We start from the raw sequence: 12,467 nt of genomic DNA, 5'->3' as shown, positions 1-12,467 counted from the left end.
GTCGCTACTTTTTGTAATTTGTGTATCTGCACCACTAGATCCCTTTGCTCCTCTATCCCGTTTAGACTCTTATTATCCAAGCAGTGTGTGACCTCCTGATTCTTCATTCTGTAAGTTTATTAATTCCCTCTTGCATTTTGATGCATTCTTCTTTTGTATTAACTTAATCCCCCAATTTGGTGTCGTCCCCAAATTTTGGAATTGTACTTCCGATTCCCGAATCCAAATCGTTAATGTAAATTGTGAAGAACAGTGGTCCCAGCAACTGGAACTCCACTTCCCACATTTTGCCAGTCTGAGGAGCGACCCTTAACCTCTATTCTCGGCTTTCAGTTTTGTAGCCAACTTACTTTCCATTCAGCCACCTGACTCTGACTCCACGTGCTCTGAACTTAGCCATGAGTCTACAATGTGGTACATTATAGAAGGCCTTCGGAAAATCCAAATATATCACATCTACTGCATTAAACTTGTCTGCACTTTCTGTTCCTTCTTCAAAGATTTCAATCAGGTTGGTCCTGTCCTTTGGGTTATCAGATTAAGCCTTGGCCGGTTTATTTGCTCTTGGAGCTCACAATGCTGGTTTTCTTCGGCAGCAGCACGGCCTGGATATCAGACAACACCCTGAGCGATGGTCACCCGTCCCAGCAGCTTGTTGAGCTCCTCGTCGTTGCGGATGGCCAGCTGCAGGTGTCTGGGGATGATGCGGGTCTTCTTGTTTGTCCCGGGCCGCGTTGCCGGGCAGCTCGAGGATTTCAGCCGTCAGATACTCGATGCACAGCAGCCAGATAGACCGGGGCTCCGGCACCCACACGTTCAGCGTAGTTCCCCTTTCGCAGGAGCCTGTGAACACGGCTAACAGGGAACTGCAGTCCGCCCGGGATGAGCGAATCTTGGCCTTGGACAGAGCTTTACCGCCGGTTTTTCCTCTTCCAGACATTTCCACAATCTCACAAACACTTTCACAAAGAATGAAGAAATCCTCCCGCACTCGCCCTTCTTATACCTTCTGGAGGAGGACAGTGGGGGCACTTGTGATGGGTCTCTCTCAGAGTGTTTACACTGCCCGCTCACCCTCACTGATATTCTATCTTTGAACTGCTGTAATATTGTCCTTTAGTAATATTGCTGCTCCTCCTCCTTTCCCTATTTCCCTGTCCTTTCTAAAGATCTTATGGACTTGAATATTAAGCTGCCAATCCTGCCCAATTGGTAGTCAGGTCTCTGTAATGATTTAATGTAATTATTTAACTTTACTCAATGGCTGATGTGAGCTGTGGTAAAATGTATTTCCAGCTGGTCAAGTATTGCAGGTATCGACTGTCTCTTCAGTCCGATATCAGGTGAAGAATTACTGGCTGGTGTGGAATTTCCATTGATTGGGGGTTGGTGAAATCGACTGGGCGGAAACAGGAACTGCAACAGAGCGAGAAAGGATCCGTCAGAAACCAGTGAAAATGAAGAACAAAATCCAACAGCCTGCAGTGTCTGTTCAGGATCTGATGTTTGGGAACTATTTTATTGTCGATTATTTTCAGCGATGGTGGTATAGTGGTGAGCATAGCTGCCTTCCAAGCAGTGGACCCGGGTTCGATTCCCGGTCATCGCAATTAAGTGTTCTTATTAGTTTATTTCCACAGTGTTTCTAGTCCTTGATATCTCGATGATAAGAGAAACAGTTTGAGGACTTATGATGAAGTGAGTGGAATCCATCTTAGAACTGAGTTCCTCCACCTTTTTAAAAGATGGATCTACAAGATGACCAAGTCTGACAGGACAGAAAATTCTATTATATCACAGGGCCCACTTTAATGAGCCTGAGCAGATTTCCACCACACTTGTGTGAAAAGGAGCTTCCTGATTTCAATCCTAGACACCCTAGCTGTAAATTTAAGGTTGTGTCCTCTTGTTCTGGATTCCCCCACCAGAGAAAATGGTTTCTATTTCTACCATATCGAATCCCTTTATCATTTTAAATATCTGGATCAGATCATCCCTCAACCTTCTGAACTCAAGGGAATGCAAACCAAATTTATGCAACCGGTCCTCATAAATGAACCCTTCAAGCCCCAGTATCATTCTGGTGAATCTGCACTGTCCCCCCTCCAAGGCCAATATATCCTTGGTGAGGATCAGTACTCCAGATGGGCTCTGACCAAGGCTCTGTAGAACTGAAGCATCACTTCCTTCCCTTTGTATTCCAGCCCTGGAGATAAAGGTCATTAGTCTGTGATTGCTTTTTGTATCTGTGCACTAGCCTTTAGTGTTTTTTTTACATGGACACCCAAACCCCTTTGCTCCTCCACCATTCCCAGTCTCTCACTTTAAGAAAATACTCCAATGTTTCCTTTTTATATCCAAATTGAATTATCTCACACTTCCCCACATTGAACTCCACCTGCCACAGTTTGTCCATTCACTTAAACTGTCACTTTGGAACTTCCTGCTCCAATCTACACCACTGACTGTGCCTCATAACTTAGTGTCATCTGGAAACTTGGACCTATAACTCTCTATTACTTCATCCAACTTATTGATAAACATGGTGAAAAGCTGAGGCCCCATTACTGATCCCTGGGGACACCACTTGTCATATCCCCCCAATCAAAGAACATTCCCTTTATCCCTACTCTTTTCTCCGGCCTACCAACCATTTCTAACCCGAATCACAAGGTCCCTTTCTTTTTATTTATTCTATTAATCTCTTGTGCTGAAACTTATCAAATGCCTTCTGTCAGTCCATATGGACAAAATCATAGACACTCCCCTGTCCACCTTGTTAGTGACCTCATAAAATTTAAATAGATTGGTCAGACATGACCTGCCCTTCACAAATCCAATTTGACTCTCTTTGACCAACTCATTTTTTCTCTCATGATAGATTTCAGTAAGTTCCCCACAATCGACGTTAAAATGACAGGTCTGTAATTTTCTGGTTTCTCCCTCCCTCCTTTCTGAAATAACGGAGTGACATTTTCAACATTCATATCCAAAGGCACGATTCCTGAGTCTAGAGAGCTTTGGGAAATTATGACTAATGCATCTGCAATTTCCCGAGCTGTTTCCTTAAATACTCTGGGTGGAAACCATCAGGTCATGGAGATTTCATTCTTTGTTTGCAGTTATTTATTTATCTGACTGTGTATAACAGGACTGAGTGTCCCAGCACTGACTGTGTGTATAACAGGACTGAGTGTCCCAGCACTGACAGTGTGTATATCAGGACTGAGTGTCCCAGCATTGACTGTGTGTATAACAGGACTGAGTGTGGCAGCATTGACTGTGTGTAAAATAGGACTGATTGTCCCAGCATTGACTGTGCATATAACAGGACTGAGTGTCCCAGCACTGACCGTGTGTATAACAGGACTGAGTGTCCCAGCATTGACTGTGTGTATAACAGGACTGACTGTCCCAGCACTGACTGTGTATGTAACGGGACTGAATGTCACAGCACTGACTCTGTATATAACAGGACTGAGTGTCCCAGCACTGACTGTGTGTTTTACAGGACTGAGTGTCCCAGCACTGACTGTGTGTATAACAGGACTGAATGTCCCAGCACTGACTCTGTATGTAACAGGACTGAGTGTCCCAGCACTGACTGTGTGTATAACAGGACTGAGTATCCCAGCACTGACTGTGTATGTAACGGGACTGAATGTCCCAGCACTGACTCTGTATGTAACAGGACTGAGTGTCCCAGCACTGACTGTGTGTTTTACAGGACTGAGTGTCCGAGCACTGAGCGTAGAGTGTACATTGGCTGCGGGAGGAAATATATGGGTGCGGTCGAATCCATGATTGGGTGGAGTGACATGGGGTTGTCGGTTGAGATTAAATCGGTTGGAGGAGGGTAGAGAGTCAGGGGTTGAGGGCCTTGGAGGCTTTAGAACACGGAGATGAGGATTTTAAAATCGAGGCATTGCCGTACCGGGAGCCAATGTTGTAACACACGAACAGAACATGACACACACAGAGATCTCACAACAGAGCATGGACGGTCTCAAAGACCACCTCCCTCCGAGGGTTGCGGTCCACCGTCCCGGGGTCGCGGCTCCTCCCTCTCGGGGTTGCGGAACCTCCATCGCGGGGTCTCGGTCCCACTGTCCCGGGAGTCGCGGTGCGACCATCCCGGGGTGGAGGCTCCTCGCTCATGGGGTCGCTCTCCCGCCGTCCCGGGAGAGGTCCCTCCATCCAGGGGTCATGGTCCCTCCATCCCGGGGTCTCCATCCCTCCGTCCCGGGGGTCGCGGTCGTCCCTCCATCCTGGGGGTCACGGTCCCTCCATCCAGGGGTTGCGGTCCCTCCATCCCGGAGGTCACGGTCCCACCATCGCGGGGTCTCAGTCGCTCCGTCCCAGGAGCCACGGCCCTTCTGTCCCGGGGGTCACGGTCCCTCTATCCCGGGGGGTAACTGTCCCTCCATTCCGGGGTCACGGTCCCACCGTCCCGGGGTCTCAGTCCCTCTATCCCGTGGGTCATGGTCCTTCCATTCCGGGGTCTCAGTCCTTCCGTCCCGGGGGTCTCAGTCCCTTCATCCGGGGGTCAAGGCCCCACCATCCCGGGGTGTCAGTCCCTCTGTCCCGGCAGTCACGGTCCCTCCGTCCCGGGGTCTCAGTCCCTCCGTCCCGGGGGTCTCAGTCCCTCCATCCCGGGGGTCACGGTCCCTCCATTCCGGGGTCGTGGTCCCACTGTCCGGGGGTCTCAGTACCTCAGTCCCGGGGTTCTCAGTCCCTCCATCCGGGAGTACAAGTCCCACCGTCCCGGCGACTCAGTCCCTCCGTCCTGGGGGTCGCAGCCCCATTAACGCCGCTCAGCCTGGAGTCAGAGGAGCTGTAGCTCGGGCCGCCCTCACTGCGCCGTTCCCAGGCCCGGGGTCTAATCCACTCCAGGGTGCGGACCCTCCCTGTGTCGGCCTCGCCCCCGCCCACAGCAGCGGCCGCCCACCTGCCAACCCGAGCCCGCCATCATCATCCTCCCGGCGCCCGCCTGTTGCTGAGGGAATGTGGCACAGGGACCACGAGGCGCATGCGCGGCGTCTCTCGGGCCGGTGATGCACGGACGCGTCGCGATGTCAGCGCGCAAATGTGAGAGATGGTGCCGCGTGTCACGTGATGGGAGGAGTCAGCCCAGGACGAAGGCGGGCGGAGGTGAGAGCTGTCAATCAAAGGTCCCGGAGTCAGCACTCACTGCGCACAGGGTTTGGAGAATTTGTTCAAAATATAAAAATAGAAATGTACAAAAAAAATGAAAAAATTGCAAATACAATAATCTGAATTAAAACCAGAAATGTCCAAACTCACATGAGGCTGATGGTCTGGGTCCTCCCGCCAGTATTAGTCTTCTCTACCTGGGGCATAGGTAGAGCAGAATGCTTGAAAGGAACTTTCTTAATGCAGAGGGTGCTGCTGGCTGTATGGAATGGACCAGCGAGGGAGGCAGTGGGGCCTGATTGTATCAGCAAATTCTAGAGAGTTGGCTGAGTACCTGATAGCGATACCTTGGGATATGACAGCCTCGAAATTGGGATCTTTCATTCATTTTTTATCCTTGTGCACTTATTTTTATTGATTGCTGTACCTGGACATCCAAACCCCTTTGCTCCTCTACAGTCCCTAGTTTCTCACCATTTAGAAAATACTCCATATTTCTCACCTGGTGCCTGCAATAGATGCTATTTGTATAACCTCCCACATCTTTACGATCCGGCTCTGTTTCCACTCTTTGGTGTCCAATAAGAACAGACATAGTGAGACTGGAACTTTCTTAAAATATTTCAAAATATACTTTATTTCGTAAGATTCATGGATACACACAGTTCAATGTAAACATTACGATTCAAAACAAATACATTACACATCATACGTTTCCATTATTACAATTCAAAACACAGTACATATCTTGTAATACATGCTGTATAATACAAGGTGGGATAGCCTTAAACGGTTGCCTTTCCCCATAAAGCCTTTGTGTAGGCCGCACCTCGCTTCAGTGTGCACCTCAGCATGTAATACTGGATCTTGGAATGTGCCAGTGGCCAACACTTAGCCACGGACCGTTCCCTCGGCTGGAAGACCAGCAGGTTTTGGGGGAACAAAGGGCCTCCTTGACCGAGTTGATGGTCTTCCAGCAGCAGTTAATATCTGTCTCGGTGTGCATCTTGGACAACTGCCCAGACAGCACAGCGTCCTGTGTTACCGAGCTGTTGGGGATGAACTCCTCTTCGACTCTACGGTATAGGGGATGAGTCTCCGTGGAGAGGGATTATCACCTTTTACATGAATACAAGGATCCAATCTCCCACATTCATGTCAGTGTTTGGCAAACACTGTCTGAATGGCTTTCACACACCTGTCGAACCTTGGGGTCAGAGACGTGGGGGTAATTTCACCTTCACTGCTTGGACGGAGCAGAAATTAAAATCGGGCCGTTTCTATGAGAGGCGGGTGATCCGCTCTCCCAGATCAGCCCCAAGCAATGGTGAAAATTTCCGTCCACGTGTTGTGAACCGGTGGCGTTTGAGACAATGGACCAGCTTGTGGGCTTCGAAGATTGATACTAGAGCATAGGTCAGGAAAGGTGTGGCCGATTTTAAGTATCCCCGCCTGGCGGAAATGGGGTGGTAGAGGCTAGTAAATGGTGTCAGTTCACTAACAGTCCCTTTATTGGTGACGTTCCTGCCTCCGCCATCGTGGGTAGGGTCCTGAGAGGAGCGGCCGGACCTAAGCCCTAGTATCAATCTTCGAAGCCCACAAGCTGGTCCATTGATTCAAACTGCATCGGTTCAAAACATGTGGCGGGAAATATTCTGGTCAGGTCACGTGTAATATGTAAATCAGGGTATTATGACGTACGTGGGACACCATTTAATGTTGGGCACAAATGGGTGAAGGAGCCGCCCTTTCGATGGGCATTGAGTGTCCAGAACACGGAGAAGTTTCTTTTTAACTTATAATTTGTTGAGCAAGGAGAAGCAGGAGAGCTTTCCCTTGGCCTGCTGCGGCCGTGAGAAATCTCTCAGCTCCTGCTCGTATCAGAAATGTATCAGGACGTTTCCTCATCGACCTGTGTAACCAGGTCCAGACTTATGTCCCATTAATCTCGCTTCAGTGAGTAAATATTGCTGTACAACAGCTCAGAGAGGAAACAATCTCCATAACTCCCCACTGGAGTTTGAAATTACATTAATATTTTACCAGTTAGTAACGGTCCGGGTGTTGGTCCATTATTATTCTGTTCCGGTCAAAACAAATGTCCCAATTAACAGGACACTGTCTGACCCTGACAGCTCACCCTCAGTCCATCCCACCGGGCAGTGTGTGTGATGGGAAATAATCATCAACCGAAAAGGAGGATTTGATTTTATTCATTTCAGGATTAAACATTTCATATTGAAATATTTAATATTAAAATTACATTATTTCCAGACTAAAAACAATTTCATGTTAGAATCACATCTTGTATCATTTCACAATACCGTAATTGTCGGGAAACATATAATTCCTGTCTGGTATTTTCGAATCTATTTAAAGCATTGGATTGCTATCAGTTACTTTATTAAACTTTTCGTTGTGAATGAATCCTAAAATTAGGCACGGTGAATAATGGGCTCCCGAACCGCTACCACCCGTCTAATGCAAACGCGAAATGTGAAAATCTACTCTAATTGACTTTTTATTTCATATGGGAGGAAAGTGTTCAGACATTTCTATGATTTAACGAATGTAACAATTAGATTCAGTGGGTATTTCACCCCGTTCTTCAGCTCCTCTCTGAATTTAGTCTGGGTCAGGACATAAATACACGTGTTGGTGCAGGAACTGAGAAGTTGAAGCATGAAGGCGGCTGACTCAATGTCACTCTCCGTATAATATTGGGCGTTTGTTACCCGCAGAGAAATAAAATAAAAAACGAATGTACTCCATAACAATATAAAACTACCTGATATACTGAAGAGTAAAATGATGTATTTCCTTCGGTTCTCCATCTCTGGATCCTTGTGATTCTCTCCATTGCTGCGGCCCCGGAGTCCCCGGCGGACTCTACTGGCCGCTAAAATGTGCCTGGCGGTGAGAAGATTTAACAGTAAAATCAGAATGAATGGGAGACAAGGAGTTATCACGACATTAAACAAGTCAAACGCTGCCCAAGGGGGTGAAGTGAAAAAGGTCAGTTTCCAGACACAACCCCGGGGTACATTGTCCATTATATATTCCGGGTCATATACAAAGTACCAGGGAATATTCAGTAAACCGCTCAGAGCACTCACCACCCCGATAACAGCAACCGCCGTTCTCTCGGTGCAATATTTTGTTTTCAGCTTCTGACAACAAATGGCCACAAATCGATCAAAGCTGAAAACCGCTGTGAACCAGACAGAGGCCGGTGAGGCTGTTAAACTCAGGACGACAATGAGACGGCACACGGGGGTAATGGTCAAGAATGAAACTGGGAAATAAATATCAACAATGCGCCACAACATGACATCAGTGATAACGACCAGGAGATCGGCCGCTGCCATTCCCACCAGGTAGCGAGTGATACATTTGGAGAGTCCGCACTTTCCTCGGGACAGGATCACAATCGCCAACAAGTTAACTGTAAGAGAAAGAAACAGAAGCAGATAAATTACTGATCAGACCTGGAGACAAAGCATCAGTTTGAGAGGATCTGGGGTGTAATTGCCAGCTTTGTTGCTGCGTCAAACGGTGGAAACTGATTCACTGACCTGGGCAGCGCTTTCGGGCAGCGAAATGGTTTAAAACACAATGATCAATAATGAATTGGGAAATTGATACAGAAAGTGAATGAAGTGATCACCGGATCCACTGGAAGAGCCGAGTGAGGGCGCAATGCACGTGGGGAAGGGAGAAGGGGTTTTACTGAGCGGGAATCCAATGGGTTAATTCTAGATTTGGGCTCCAGGTGGAACGGAAAGTGAGCGAGGGCCGGTTCGGTGGCGGGGATCGGGGGACAGGTGTAAGTGCTGCTGGTTTGTTGCTCTGGGTTGAGACAGCTGACAGGGGCTGGCTCAAAACGGGAAAGACCGTGATCAGCGGCGGTGAGTTTTATGCTTCGAATCGGCATGGAAATGGCAGCTGGAGGTGGAGCCGGTGAGTGAGATTGTGAGGGAGCCAGTGAAAAATGATATGCAGGAGCTGGAGGGGAGTCAGGAGCAGATGGCTTGGGAAAACGAATGAAATGAAGCAACGGGTGAGGAGACAGAGGATTCAATGCAGTGGGAGGAGAGCTGGGATTCACAGGGAGAGACTGCAGCAGAGTGTGAGAGGAAATCTAATCTATAGGTCCCACAAACACAAATCATTCAATAAATTCAACCTTTAATATCTGTGGTGATTGGTGTCAGGGAACGTCTCGTTTTTTACATAACGTGGTCAATAAATTTACTTTGCATATTGAATTAAAATTAAATTAAAATGCACTCATTAAATTGGCCATTTTCTTTATTGAATGAAGCCGTCACATAACTTTTAGCATACAATATCCTAATAATTCAATGCGGTCAAGAATCACTGATTTTAATCTTTAATTACATTTCAGTTATGTTAATTTATTCAGTCAGTAAACCAGTAATAGGAATATTCACATAAACAGACTGTGGACCCGATAGGAATAAACACACCCGGCGAGAGTACAATAAAACTCTCAGAATCTGACAACATCCTAATAACGCCTTCAAGTCTCATTTGCTCTTCATAATTGAATTGGAAGTTTCAGCAGTTCATTCCGAAGAATTGTTCACAACGCTGCCGCTCTCTCTGTCTCTCTCTGTCTCTCTCTCGTTCCTACTCCCCCTCCATCTCGTTTTCATTCTCTATCTCTCCTCTCTATCTCCCCGCACTCTCTCTACTCTCTTTTTCAAAGCGCATTTTCACATCCGAGTAAATCCTAACATTCTGCGCCTGCTTTCTCTTCACCAGCCCCGTGTTCCAACGATCCTATTCTTAATGTCAGTTTATTAAATTGTGAAGCCACTGTGAATAGTTTAACGTTTCTACAGATCATCCAAGTCTCCACCTGTTCACCTACACTGTTCACTTCATCTACAATGCATGGAATAAACAGAATTGAACCCCTCTTCCAGACACACCTCACAATAATTGAAATCCCTTCTCCTGTAATTACATAGTACAGCGTTAGATGGCGGCATTGTTCAATTAACAAAACACCAACATCACCGCTGCTACTTGTAATCTACAGATAAATAGAAGAGCTCATGATTCCAACAGATAAAGTGCAAACTGATACAACATAACCTCAAAATATTGCATTTTACAGTGAATTCATCCACAGTTAATCAGAGAATGAGATGTGATAGAATCAGCATCAAACTCAGTTCAGTAATCAGACATCACAAACATCTCAAAGTTCAGAACCTTGTCTTAATGAGACCTCTCTCAGGAATAAAGTGAAAAGCTTTGTTCAGAAAGGACTGGTCCAACAATGAGCGGCTTCATTTACAGTTTTCATGTAATTGTATTGACCATGTTCACTCCTGGAGATTCATTTATAAATTTTACAGATATCTCTACATTGTACATTGAATCCAGGGACACAAGCAGACCCGTTTCACTCTGTTCCTGCAGTTCCCCAGTTAGAATATGAATGTTGAGTCTCTGACACGACGACAACCTCTATAAGGGACACCATCCTTTCAGGCAATGCTTAACAACCCTCTGTGTGAAAGAATATTCTCCTCATTTCCCCTCTAGTTGTTTTGTTAATTATTTTAAACCTATGTCCTCTGGTTACCAATCCAGTTGCCAGAGTAAACAGTTTCCCATATTTGCTCTGTACAAATCCTCATTATTTTGAACACCTCGATTAGGTCTCCCCTTATCCTTCTCTGATCTCAGGAGAACAAGCCCAGCTTCTCCAATCCCTCCACAAAAATGAAGTCCTTCATCCCTGGCATCACTCTGGTAAATCTCCTCTGTACCCTCTCCAAGGCCTTGACATCCTTCTTAAAGTGTGATGCCCAGTGTTGTACACAATAGTCCAGCTGAGGCCTAGCCAGTCTTTTGTAAAGGTTTAACATCACTTCCCTATTTGTGTATTCGATGCCCCTATTTACAGACCCATGTATCCCATACACTTGCTTAAACGCCTTATCAACTTGCCCTGCGACGTTCAAAGATTTGTGAATATACGCCCCCCGGTCCGTCTGCTCTTCCATCACCCTCAAAATAGTACATTGAGTTACATCGAAACTCCAGCACAGAAACAGGCCATTCGGCCCAACTGGTTTATGCCAGCTTTTTTGCTGCACACGAGCCCCCTCCCTCCCCACTTCATCTAACCCTATCAAGGTATCGTTTTCCTTTCTCCATCTTGTGCTTATCGAGCTTCCCCTTAAATGCATCTGTGTTATTTGCCGCAATTACTCAATGTGGTAGCACATTCCACATTCTTACCACTCTTTGGTAAAGAAGTTTCTCCTGAATTCCTTATTGGATTGATTAGTGACTATCTTATATTTATGACCTCTAATTTTGGACTCCTGCAAGTGGAAACATTTTCTCTACGTCTACCCTACCAAACCACATCATTATCTTAAAGACCTCTATCAGGTCACCCCTCAGCTTTCTCCTTTCTGCAGAGAAGAGATCCAGCCTGTTCAGCCTTTATTGATAATTATATCTTCTCACTTCTGGTATCATCCTTGTGAATCTTTTTTGCCCTCTCTCCAATACTTTTATATCTTTCTCTAATATGGAGACCAGAACTGTGCGCAATTCTACAAGTGTGGCCTAACCTAGGCTCCACACAAGTTTAACATAACTGCTTTGCGTATCAATTCTACGCCTCTAGGTTTGAACCCCAATGCTTGATTTGCCTTTTTTAACTTGTGTTGCTACTTTTCGTGATTTGTGTATCTGTGCCCCAAAATTTTATTCTTCCAGTACTTTCTTTACAATACATGGTGAAATGGCCTTACACGGTGGCATTTCCCCATAAACCTTTTGCATAGTCTGCACCTCGCTTCATTGTATCCCGCAGCACGTACTCCTGGTCCTTGGAGTATGTCAGTTGGCAACATTCGGTCATGGACAGCTCCATCAGCTGGAAGACCAGCAGGTTTCAGGCGGACCAAGGGGCCTCCTTCACCGAGTTGATGGCCTTCCAGCAGCAGTTGATATCTGTCTTGGTGTGTGTCCCGGGGAACTGCCCGTAGAGCACAGCATCCTGTGTTACTGAGGTGTTGGGGATGAACCGGGACAGATAAAAACGCATCTGTCTCCAGACCTTCTGCACCAAAGAGCAGCTCACCAGGAGATGGTCGACGGTCTCCTCCCCACCGCAGCCTCGAGGGAAGCTCACGGTAGTTCTGAGGACAGTGAACCTACTGCTGATCGGAGCAAACGTCGGTGACGTCATCCATGTTTTGGGAGGACTTAACCTGAGAGCATCCGCTGCCTAGGATAGTCACCACCTGATATCTACA

General features: G+C 46.7%; 1 non-coding gene across 1 annotated transcript; it reads left to right on the top strand.

Annotated features, from left to right (window-relative positions):
• Nucleotides 1-1,537: 1,537 nt before the first annotated feature.
• trnag-ucc (transfer RNA glycine (anticodon UCC)) lies at nucleotides 1,538-1,609 on the top strand. The gene has a single exon. It is a non-coding gene; the product is annotated as a tRNA-Gly (tRNA).
• Nucleotides 1,610-12,467: the final 10,858 nt, after the last annotated feature.

Source organism: Heptranchias perlo, unplaced genomic scaffold (genome assembly GCF_035084215.1).
Source record: "Heptranchias perlo isolate sHepPer1 unplaced genomic scaffold, sHepPer1.hap1 HAP1_SCAFFOLD_63, whole genome shotgun sequence".
In the NCBI taxonomy this organism is placed as follows: domain Eukaryota; kingdom Metazoa; phylum Chordata; class Chondrichthyes; order Hexanchiformes; family Hexanchidae; genus Heptranchias; species Heptranchias perlo.
The sequence above is the reverse complement of the archived record's forward strand: the minus strand, read 5'-3'. Positions and strand labels throughout refer to the sequence as shown.